Here is an 11,060-nt window from a genome sequence, read left to right on the forward strand (position 1 = left end):
GCAGTTACCGAAAGCATTCACTGGAGTCCACCCTTTGCACCACTCAGATTCATGTGCTGCTCATACAAAGTCTAGTCTATTTTGTCACAGTTTATTCAAGATTCTAATTGATTATGGATCTCATAGGACAAATCACCGCCCCTGCCACTGGAGCTGGTGCCGAGAATGTAATGAATATCCATCATTCCTTTTCTCTACCATCCATTCTGGAATCTCCTCATCTGCGACTAGCTGTCTGCCAGACTAGGGGCCTTGCCTGGTAGGGTGACCCAAACCTCCATCCTTGAGGAGCCTGAGCTCCTTACTACCATGTCTTTATCAAGCAGTGGCTGCTGCAATAAAAAACTGCTGTTTTCAGTTAACACTGGGCATGGGAGCAGCAAGAGAGACTCCAGTGGATCAGCTGAAGTATTTTCCCTCCAGGAATGAGAACCTCTAGACGTAATGCCCTAGAGTTACGAGAATTGGAAGGATGTGTTGCCCAAAAAGGTCTCTGAGGAGTGATAGTGAACCAGACTACTTCTCTTCCCAGCCCTTGGTTTCCAGACCCACGTATTCACTCACTGAAGACACAATGGCAAATAATGACCATCAGTTTAAGGCACGTACTGCATTCTAAAGGATGATGTCCAACCTCACAGAGTATCATGTCCGAGGTAGTACCCACCTCTGCCTTCCGAATGTGGTTACGATATAGCATGCTAGAGGCTTCTGAATGCTATATTGTGGGATCAGTAGATTTCATAGTCATGTGCCCATTATCATGACTCCTTTGTCAAAAAAAAAAAAAAAAAAAGCAGACAATGTCATATGGGATCCTGTGTCCGTAAATCAGACATTTTGAGTTGTCAGATAGTTGATCCTGCCAAGGCAATTCAGGCAGGAAAGGTGAGTTCATACACTAATTTGTATCAATCCCAGTCAGAACAAAATGCTGCCACTTCCAGGGTGAGCAGCGTCCCACATAATCAACTTGCCACCAAGTCTTTGGTGTCCTGAAGGACACTATACTGGGGACACAGAGTCGGTCTCTGTTGTCCACAGGTCAAACATTCGCGGTAGCAGCACTAGATCAGCTCTGGTGAGAAGGAGCCCATGCTTTTTGACTCATGCATAACCTCCATCTCTGCCACGACAACCAGGACATTCAGAGACCTATGCCTATTGCACAGGGACCACAGTAGCTACGGACCAAGGCTGGCTGACATTTACTGGACAAGACATCCTGCCCACCTGGTTGCTTAAAGCCTCTTCTGCAATGAATGCTCTCTGGTAGGCACGAATGTGCAATACCACATGTCTGTCTCCTTACCTGGAGCCACCTCTCCCTTCATACAAATTGGGTCACCAGGTGCAATGCCCAAAGCTCTACCTATTACAGTTTACCTTCATTGGTCTTTTCAAAGCCCACTCTGGTTGGGGCAATAGTTCAGCAACTGTCCATTTCCAGTTTGTACCAATGTATTGAGTCAGACTATCTTTGAGCCAAACTGGGGATCTTTCTTCTATCAGCTGGCCATGGGGGATACCCACAGGTGTGAGCCGATAGCGGTGCATTTGTTGGTCGCTAACACAGAGATCTAGGCCTGTATTTCATGAAGTTTATGCATATGTTCTAGACCTGCTCAAGCCCAATTCCACCCAATTCTGTCCTTATGATTAGGATTTATGATTATTTCCTCTGTATTTCTCAAAAGCTAGAGATTACATGCAAGCCAGGGCATCCCCTTCCATCTGTATTCCATTACAATTTACCAAGAGTGAAAGTCTTAATAACTGCAATGGTACGAAGATACGAGATGCCACATTAATATTAGGGATTAGTAAAGGTGTTTTTTTCTTTCTTGATGCTTTATGACTTGGTAGTAATTAAAGTTCTATTTGTGTTTATGTCCTCAAGTTTTAGCAAAATGAGATATTATTGTATGAAATGTAATATAATGGGCAACCCGGGTGGCTCAGCGGTTTTGTGCCACCTTCAGCCCAGGGCGTGATCCTGGAGACCAGGGATCGAGACCTGTGTCAGGCTCCCTGCATGGAGCCTGCTTCTCCCTCTGCTTGTGTCTCTGCCTCTCTCTCTCTCTGCCTCTCTCTCTCTCTGTGTGTGACTCGCATGAATAAATAAAATCTTAAAAAAAATAAAAAGAAATATAATATAAAATAGATTAAATTTCGAATGAATTGAAAAAAATACAGAATGCTTCCTCCCATGAGGGATGGGATCCCCATTTTCATCCTGCTGGCGAATGAGCTACATCCAGAATCTTATCCCTAAAGTTAGTTTCCTGGGACTACTTGTGGACTGCATCTGGGGGATCTTAGGCAGGTCCCCCAAATGCAGACTCCAAGGAGAGAAATTGTGTGCAACTAATTAAGCAATTTGCCCCCAGAGAAACTGTAAGGGAGTAGGAAAAACAGAAGAGGTAACAAAAATTAGCCAGGCAAGGTTGTGATTTCAAGTAAAGTTCCATATTCAATCTGTACCCTTGAGGAGCTTTCGAGAATAAATTACCCAGTGGAGTTTCTCTTACCTAAAAGTAAGGGATCCAGATTTGTATATGTCTATACCAGTCAGTCAGGCCACCGTGGGTGTTTATAACTTCCCAGGCTCTTTTGGTTCTGGAAGCATCTGAGTGAAGTGGTTCCAGGGTACCATAGATTAACTCTCTAAAGAAAGTTACAGGGGATCCCTGGCTGGCTAAGTGGTTTAGAGCCTGCCTTTGGCCCAGGGCGTGATCCTGGAGTCTCAGGATGGAGTCCCACATCGGGCTCCCTGCATGGAGCCTGCTTTTCCCTCTGTCTGTGTCTCTGCCTCTCTCTCTCTGTGTATGTCTCGTGAATAAATAAATAAAATTTTTTTTTTAAGAAAAAAAAGGAAAGTTACAGATAGGAACTTTTGGAGCAAAGCTTGTAGAAACTGGGGGATGGCTACACTGAACCAACAGGAAGGACATGAGGGGATCTAGACATGGTACCACAACTGCTAAAGGAAAAAAAATTAATATATGAACAATGGACTTCAAACTTCTGGTTGTTGACCAGATGAGACACTGAACCGAGCTTATTTCTGCCTTCTCCAGAATCAAACTTTGAAGAAACTGCTGGAGAGATGAAGATGGTTTGGATTCCCATTTGCATGTCGATGCACAGTGCGTGGCTCAGCATCAGAGAGATGGGTGCTATGGAGAGTTTGGCTTCCCTCACTGCCCGGAGCAGATCATTACCTCCTGTGATTATGTTATATGAGATGGTGATTCCCATCTTGCTAGCAGAATGTCTCCCTATCATGTCTTTGGCTTGCACGCTCTCATGGCACAGAACTGAGGGCATTTGGGCAACAGCCAGAAGGGAGTTGAGGGGCTTAGTTGAACAACCCTCAAGAAACTGAATTTTGCCAGCATGCATGTGGAAGAGGACTATTTCCTGCTTGAGCCTTCACGTGAGAGCCCAGCCCTGGCCAATACCTTGAGTGCAGCCTGTACAAGAACCTGAAGAGAGGACCCAGCTAAGCCACGTATAGATCCCTGACCCATGGAAACCATGAGACAATAGATATATGTTGGTTTAAACCACTACGTCTGTGGGGATTTGTTACACAGCAGGAGGCGATTGATGCTAGTACTCTGCAGCTGGCCCGTAAGCTGGACCACATCTGCCTCATGGATGGGTATTGGTGCATAGGTTTTCTCTACTTGCTGGAATGCAAGTCCTGCTTTTGGGGCCTTCTCCAGCAGCTGGGCTTTGCCCTGCACATAGTAGGCTCACAGTAAATGATTCCCAGGCAGGAGCTCCAGGCATGTATGGTCATAACAAAAAATGCCTGGGTTCCTACTACGTGCCAGGCCTTGTTTGAGGTACTTTACAAATCTTAATTTATTTAATCCTTACAACAATCATATTAGTATTAGTTAGGCTCTATGAGGATTTTCATTGCAGATGAGAAAAATGAGTAGTATAGCAGACAAATAACTTGCCAAGGCGGTGACACCTGTGAGTGGCATTCACACCCTGCATAGTCTGGCCCCAGAGCCCACACTGCCTCTTAGAACCAAGAAGAGATGGAGCTTGGAGCCACACAAATAGTGTCCTTTTCTGAAGACCACGAAATATTCTAATTCCTCAGCCACTTTTCACCTGTTGGAGGGCAGGGATGTATCTGATTTGACAGGAAATCCCACCACCTTGAATATTTAAAAACATAGCTACAGTAGGAGCCTTAAAAAGTTGGTTGAATGAGTAAGTGAATGAATGAATGAACGAGATGCCTTTGAATAGCCCGTGGAGACCAAAAAAAAAAAAAAAAAAAAAAAAAGAAATATATAGAATGCTCTATTTCTAGATATTACACCAGCAGACTCACATATCTCACACCAACACATTTCTGTACAATTGCTGTCGATATTAGCTCTTCTGGTGCTTCTTCTTTGATCGCATGAGTTGGGAAATATGATGTGTTTTCTTGACTTGGAATTAAGAAAAGAAATAATTCATCAGCAGTAAGTGAAGTGGAAGGCAGCTATTGTACCTAATAAGTGCATCTGTTTCTTGTTGGTCTGACTACACATGCATGCACAGAGAACCCTGGATTATACCTAATTCCACATTTATAGTAGTTTATTACCTGCAGGGATAAATGAGGTTGTACAATGGGTTGGTTCAAAGAATGTGCTTGCTTGTATATGGAAATCTGGCTAAATTGCTTAAAATTACAAGTTGCTTAACACTCTCAACGGAGGGAATTTGGTTGGAAACGTTCAGAAGTCACCCGTCATGAGGCCTGCCGGCCACAGGCATGGGAATGAAAGATGGTTTCTTTTGATGCCAAGTACCTGAGCCAGACAAGGACTTCAGAGTAAGGAAAGCAGCTTAAGTCTTGTCTCTTTTTTCATTGTTCTCAGGTACTAGAGCCAGAGTAATAGTTTATGAACAGTTTCTATGCTTAGGTTGCACAGACAAAGTGTGTAACGGGGGAGTTCCGCTAACTACACGGCCATCCTCTACTCCATAAAAGTGGACCCCACCCCTTTAGGTGGTGTGTTTTGTCTCCCGATAAGACTGGTACAACTGAGCTTTAGTTCTACGGTCTTTCCCCTCTGGTTTCCTGTCATTCTGGCCGTGCCATGCAAATCCGGTTGCCTCGCACCTGCTTAACACTTTTTTACGGCCTCTTTCAGGTGCCTCAAGAGAAAGAACACGCTTCTTGGCTCAATATCCAGGGTGGCCTTTGTCATCGAGTTCCTACTCCTCTGACTTCAACTCAGGGGTCTCCCCTGGCCCCTAGCGCCCCAGCCTCCATCTGCCTACTCTTTGGCACTTTCCTATTTCTCAGATTTTCTCCGATCCCCAAAGCCACTGGCCTTTGCATGTGCGAGTCCCATTGTATTGTTCGCCTTCCTTTCCTACCCCCCCAACCCTGACCCAACTCTTCAGGCCTGACCCACTAAAGAGTCGTTGGCTGCGTCTCCAACATTGTCTCCACTAAGGTTGGTGCCTTCTTCGGGGCTGCTATGTTCCCCACACACACCTTTCCATGGTCCCGCTGTGGGGGCACTGCTCCGCTCCTGCTGGATGGCCAGCTCCCAGAAGGCAGGGGACTGCCCACGGCCTCCCTGGGGTCTCAGCACCCAGCGCAGGGGCCTGGTTCATGGGAAGAAATGGGACACACATAAAATAGAAGACCCTGCTGAGCGGATGTTCTCATGACTCTATTAACCTCTGTTTCTTCATTTGCGAGGGGGGATCTAAACTGCAATTAGTACAGATTGTACGTTTCATTCACCACGAGTGACAGTGGAAGGAAAATAAAAGCTGTTAGCCCAATAGAAAACATCCTCCAAATAAACTAACATTTTAAAAAATAAATTTATTTTTTATTGGTGTTCAATTTGCCAACATATGAATAACACCCAGTGCTCATCGCATCAAATAAACTAACTTTTGAAGTTTGTACCATGTGGACTTAATGACCACAATTTAAAGCAAACATTTGAAAAACCGGTTGCTCGGATTTTAGACCATTAGCACTCGCTCCAAGTCCATCGATTTTCGATTCTTAGAGACCCTTGTCATGGTAGGCGCGTGATCCACACAGCAGTGCTGCCTCTTATCCTCTCTTGCAACTTTGCTTAGCAAGTGTAATGGGCATTTTTTTTCTGCTGGCCTGATAACAAAAGGCAAGGGAAATGCAGCGAGGTCTGCTTCTTGCCATGCTAGGACAGGACAGAAAAATAGCTAAAAAGATCTCAAGAACTCTTCTCACATACAGCATTTATGAGCCAAAAAGATGTTTATTTAGAACAGAATTCTCTCCGCACAGTGCACACGTTTGCCTGCAGCCCCTCCTCGGCTGTTAGCAGCAGCACGGATGGAAGGGAGGAGATGACATGTAATCACCTGGGTGGGTGCCTAACCAGACCCCAGTGCTCTCCTGGATGGAGGTGACTGTACAACTGGCACTGGGAGTTGATGAAGTCGTGGCTTTATTTTTATTTTGAGGACTTGGATGGGCTTTCATCTAAATATTTTGTAAACTGTACATCACTGCTGGAATTCTGCTTATGGTCTAACGATGTCTTTCATCAGTTTGAGTGTTTCGGGCCAGGGCCCTCTCTGTAAATCACATGCTTCTTATTCTAGGGGAAACACCAGTGATGTTCATGTTTAGGAAATCCAAGTTGGCCCAACTCTGCTTACCAGGCCTGACTTGGCAGGTCTGCTGGAGAGGCAGGCTTTCAAGGGTTTACCCGACAAGTCTGGAAACAAAATGCAAGAAAAGAGCACGAGATATGGAGGGTATAGTGGCTTTCAAGGGCTGTCATGAGGAATTACCATGGGCCTGGTAGCTTCCAACAGCAGACACCTATTCTCTCACCATTCTGGAAGCCAGGAGGTCTACATCAAGGTGTCCGCAGGATTGGTTCCTTCCTGCGTCTGAGGGAGAATCATTCCATGCCTTTCTCCTAGCTTCCAGTGCTGGTCGGCAATCCTCGGTGGTTTTTTGGCTTGTAGACACATCACTGCAATCTCTGTTCCATGTGAAGACATGGCCTTTCCCCATGTGTGTGTTCCTGTGTCCGGGCCTCAAACTCCCTCTCTGTTCTCTTACAAGGACACAGGCATTGGATTTCGGGTCCACCCTTCTGCCAGCATGCAAATATCTTATCCAGGGTGACCTTAAAATCCTTACCGCAGCTCTATCTTCAAGGGCCCTACTTCCAAATAAAGTCACCTTCCACGTACCGGGGGCTAGGACTTGAACATATTTTCAGGAGGACATAATTCAACCCACAACTGAGGGATGGTTCACTTGTGAAAGCTCCTTCCTGTTTTGACCCTCCCCAGAGTTCTCCATATTTTGAACTTCTGGAGTTTGCCAGCCACAGAGGCAAACCCCTGCTTCTTATGTGTTAGCATTTACAATAAAACCAAAATCTAAGATAACATGGTGAGGAGGTTTTAGTCACTGAAAAGGAGAAAAATCACCAAGAAACAAACCAGGAAGGAGGACTGGTCCTAATATCCTAAAAGATCAAAATATAGAATAACTGACATATAACATGGTCCCCCTCTTTTTTTTTTTTTTTTTGACAAAACAAAATTGTATATATGTTCATAGAGAAACTCTGGAAGGATATATGCCAAAAAATGCAGACGGGGTTTTGGGGGGCCCTGTGATTATGGCATCTTGAATTTCTTCCTTATGTGTATTTACATTTTATAATCTTAGGTAATTAAAAAATACCTCTTTAAACATTAGGACTAATGTTCGTTAAAAGATAGTTCGTTAAAAGATAGTGAAATCTCAGGATGGCAAAGAATCACCCACCTGCTCTGGTCTTTCCAAGAGGCAATTGTTCTGAAACTGAGTAGAGAATGTAGAACAGGAGTCCATGGGTGTCTTTCCCTGAATCTCTTTTTATCCCTGTGAATTCCATGCACAATATCCTGGTGTTTGGTCACCATGCGGATGATCTTACTGAATTGTAGAAGCAAGAGCTGGAAAAAAAACCTCACAAATCATCTGGTCTAATGCCCTAATTTTACAAACGATGAAAGAGAGTCTAGAGAGTGACAGGCCCTCCCAAGGTCCCATGGACAGAGGTGGAACTGAGACCCCACGTGGGGCTCTGGCTATTACTGAGGGTGGCCGCTGTCAAGATCTTGTGCATGGACCACTGGACTAACATGAGTCATAGTGTCTATTTCCAGTTCAACATCTTAGCCACTTATCTATGCCACTACTAGATAAGCATTTGTGAAAACTTATTCATTGAACAATTATTGAGGACTGGCACCCTGTCCCAGCATACGCTGGCCACTGGGTTTAGAGACGGATGGACAAATCTTCAGGATCTACTTAGTTAAGAAGAAACTGTGACCTATGTGTCACCAGGCCTACCCAGGCTGGGGATGCAGATGGTGTCACTTTACTATAAAGGCCCAACACTATGATGGAAGTTCCCAGCTGCCATCCCAGGAATTACACGCCCTCATGCTGGTTATTTTAGGAAATCTCAATCAATGCTCCGGGACCTGAGGGTTTGGGTTTTGCTGGCTAATGTCTCATAGTCCCTCAGTTCTGCCCATGCTCCTCCTAGGGCCCATCTGGGAAGTCAATGGTCCCAAAAACCATTGGAGGAAGTGTGATAGCTAATTTCATGTGTCAATTTGCCCAGGTCATGGTACCCAGATATTCTGTGAAACATTATTCTAGACACTTCTTTGAAGGCATTTTAAAGAGAAGATTAACATTTATATCAGCAGACTTTGTATTTTTTTTTTTAAAGACACATTTATTCAGCGTCATGATCAGACTATTACATTTAGCAATCAACAGCATGGGTGCAAAAAAAAAAAAATCTATATTAAAACCCTTTGTTGGAATGTTTTACACTTTCCACAGAACAGAAACTAAAATAAGCTGTTATACAATTAGTCACAAATACAGTCCTCGAGTTTTTTGCCCATACACATGAGTATTGTCTAAAACATGTCTTCTTTGTAGCATCTAGGCCCTGCCACCACTGTGCTTGGCTGAGTTCACAAAGCTGTTGTAACCTGTAGCTTCCCTGTCACTTCTCTGGCTCTCTTCTGCTAAGCTTTGTTTCCTGGCAATAATTAAAACCTTCTGCCACTGCCATAGCTGCTGCTGCTGCTGGAACCGCCAGAGCCACCTTGGTTTCGTGGTTTAGCAAAGTATTGGCCTCCACCACCGTAGGGGCCAGAGCTTCTGCCTCCAAAATTTCCTCCTTTCATGGGTCCAAAATTTGAGGATTGATTGTTGTAATTGCCAAAATCATTATAGCTTCCGCCACCTCCAAAGTTGCTTCTATCATCACCAAATCCGTTCTAGCCATCCCCACTGCCACCGTATCCACCATCACCTCGACTGCCACCGAAGCCACCTCGACCACTGAAGTTCCCTCCACGACCAAGTTGTCGTTCCCACCAAAACCACGTCCACGACCACCACCAAAGTTTCCAGAACCCACTTTGGCCGCTTTGGCTCTTGCTTCAATAGGGCTTTCCCTACTTCGCAGTTGTGGCCATTCACGGTATGGTATTTTTGAATGACAATCTTGTCTGCAGAGTCATGGTCATTAAATGTCACAAAAGCAAAACCTCTCTTTTTGCCACTGCCTCGGTCAGTCATGATCTCAATCACTTCAATTTTCCCGTACTGTTCAAAATAACCTCTTAGATGATGTTCTTCAGTGTCTTCTTCAATGCCACCAACAAAAATCTTTTTCACAGTTAAGTGGGCACCAGGTCTTCTCTTGAGACAGCGCTCTTTGGTTCCACAACTCTTCCATCCCCCTTGTGTGGCCTTACATTCATGGCTACATCCACCTCCTCCACGGTGGCATACGTGACAAACCCAAAGCCTCTGGAGCGCTTGGTGTTTGGATCTCTCATCCCACATAGTCCATAAGCGTCCCTCATTGCTCAAAATGGCTCCTCAGACTTTCATTGATTGTTTCAAAGCTCAAACCTCTGATGAAGAGCTTCCGCAGCTGCCCAGGCTCTGACTTAGACATGATGGCGATGGGAGGGGAGACTTTAACGATGCTTACTCGGCGGCGTCCAGGGGCAGAAAAGCTGTATCAGCAGACTTTGAATAAAGCAGATTACCCCTGTTGTTGTGGGTGGGCCTCACCCATTCAGTTGAAGGCCTCCATAGATAAACAGCCTCTCCAGAGGAGGAGGGAGTTCTCCCAGCAGTCTTGGCCTTTGGACTTGACCTGCAACTCTTCTCTAGGTCTCCAGCAGGTTGGCCAACCCTCCAGATCTTGGACTCACCAGCCTTTGTATCCCTGTGAGCCAATTCCTTAAAATCAATCTCTCTCTCTCTCCCGGTCTGTCCTTCTTTCTCCTTCCCTGGTCACAAATGTCCCAGCCACCCAAGGGCTTGTCCAAAGTCTCTGTAGAGAGAAAGATGGAGAGACCCCAGTCCCCCTTTCCCCTCCTGGACCCCCAGAGCAACTCTGGGGATTCTTTTCAATAAGCATATTCCCAATGTGCTTTTTTCCCCTCCCGGATCTAAATGATGAGGGTGCTGATGATGCTGTCATAGAGATATCTTAATAACATAAAACTAAAATTTATTGAGCACTAAGCATTGGTCCAAGATGTTATAGATGCATTAATTCATCCAAACCTCTGAAGATTAGAACCGAGGTGCTTGCCTGGGTGGCTTAGTGGTTTGGGCATCTGACTTGATTTCAGCTGGGGTCATGATCTGAGCGGCCAAGCTCAGTTGTGAGTCTGCTTGTCCGTCTCCCTCTGCTCCTCCCCACCTGCTCACATGCTCTCTCTCAAATAAAGAAATACAATCATAAAAAACAAAAAACAAAACAAACAAACAAAAAACAGAAGGAAAAAGAAAAAAAGAACTGAGGCATAGAGAAATTAAGAAATTGGGCAGCCCGGGTGGCTCAGCGGTTTAGCACCGCCTTCAGCCCAGAGCATGATCCTGGAGCCCTGGGATCGAGTCCCACGTCAGGCTCCCTGCATGATGCCTGCTTCTCCCTCTGCCTGTGTCTCTGCCTCTCTCTGTCTCT

General features: G+C 45.2%; 1 pseudogene; it reads right to left on the reverse strand.

Moving 5' to 3' along the window:
* Positions 1 to 8,815: 8,815 nt before the first annotated feature.
* Positions 8,816 to 10,037, reverse strand: LOC140639507 (heterogeneous nuclear ribonucleoprotein A1-like; annotated as a pseudogene).
* Positions 10,038 to 11,060: the final 1,023 nt, after the last annotated feature.

The sequence above is a fragment of the Canis lupus genome, chromosome 9 (genome assembly GCF_048164855.1).
Source record: "Canis lupus baileyi chromosome 9, mCanLup2.hap1, whole genome shotgun sequence".
NCBI classification, from domain to species: Eukaryota; Metazoa; Chordata; class Mammalia; order Carnivora; family Canidae; genus Canis; species Canis lupus.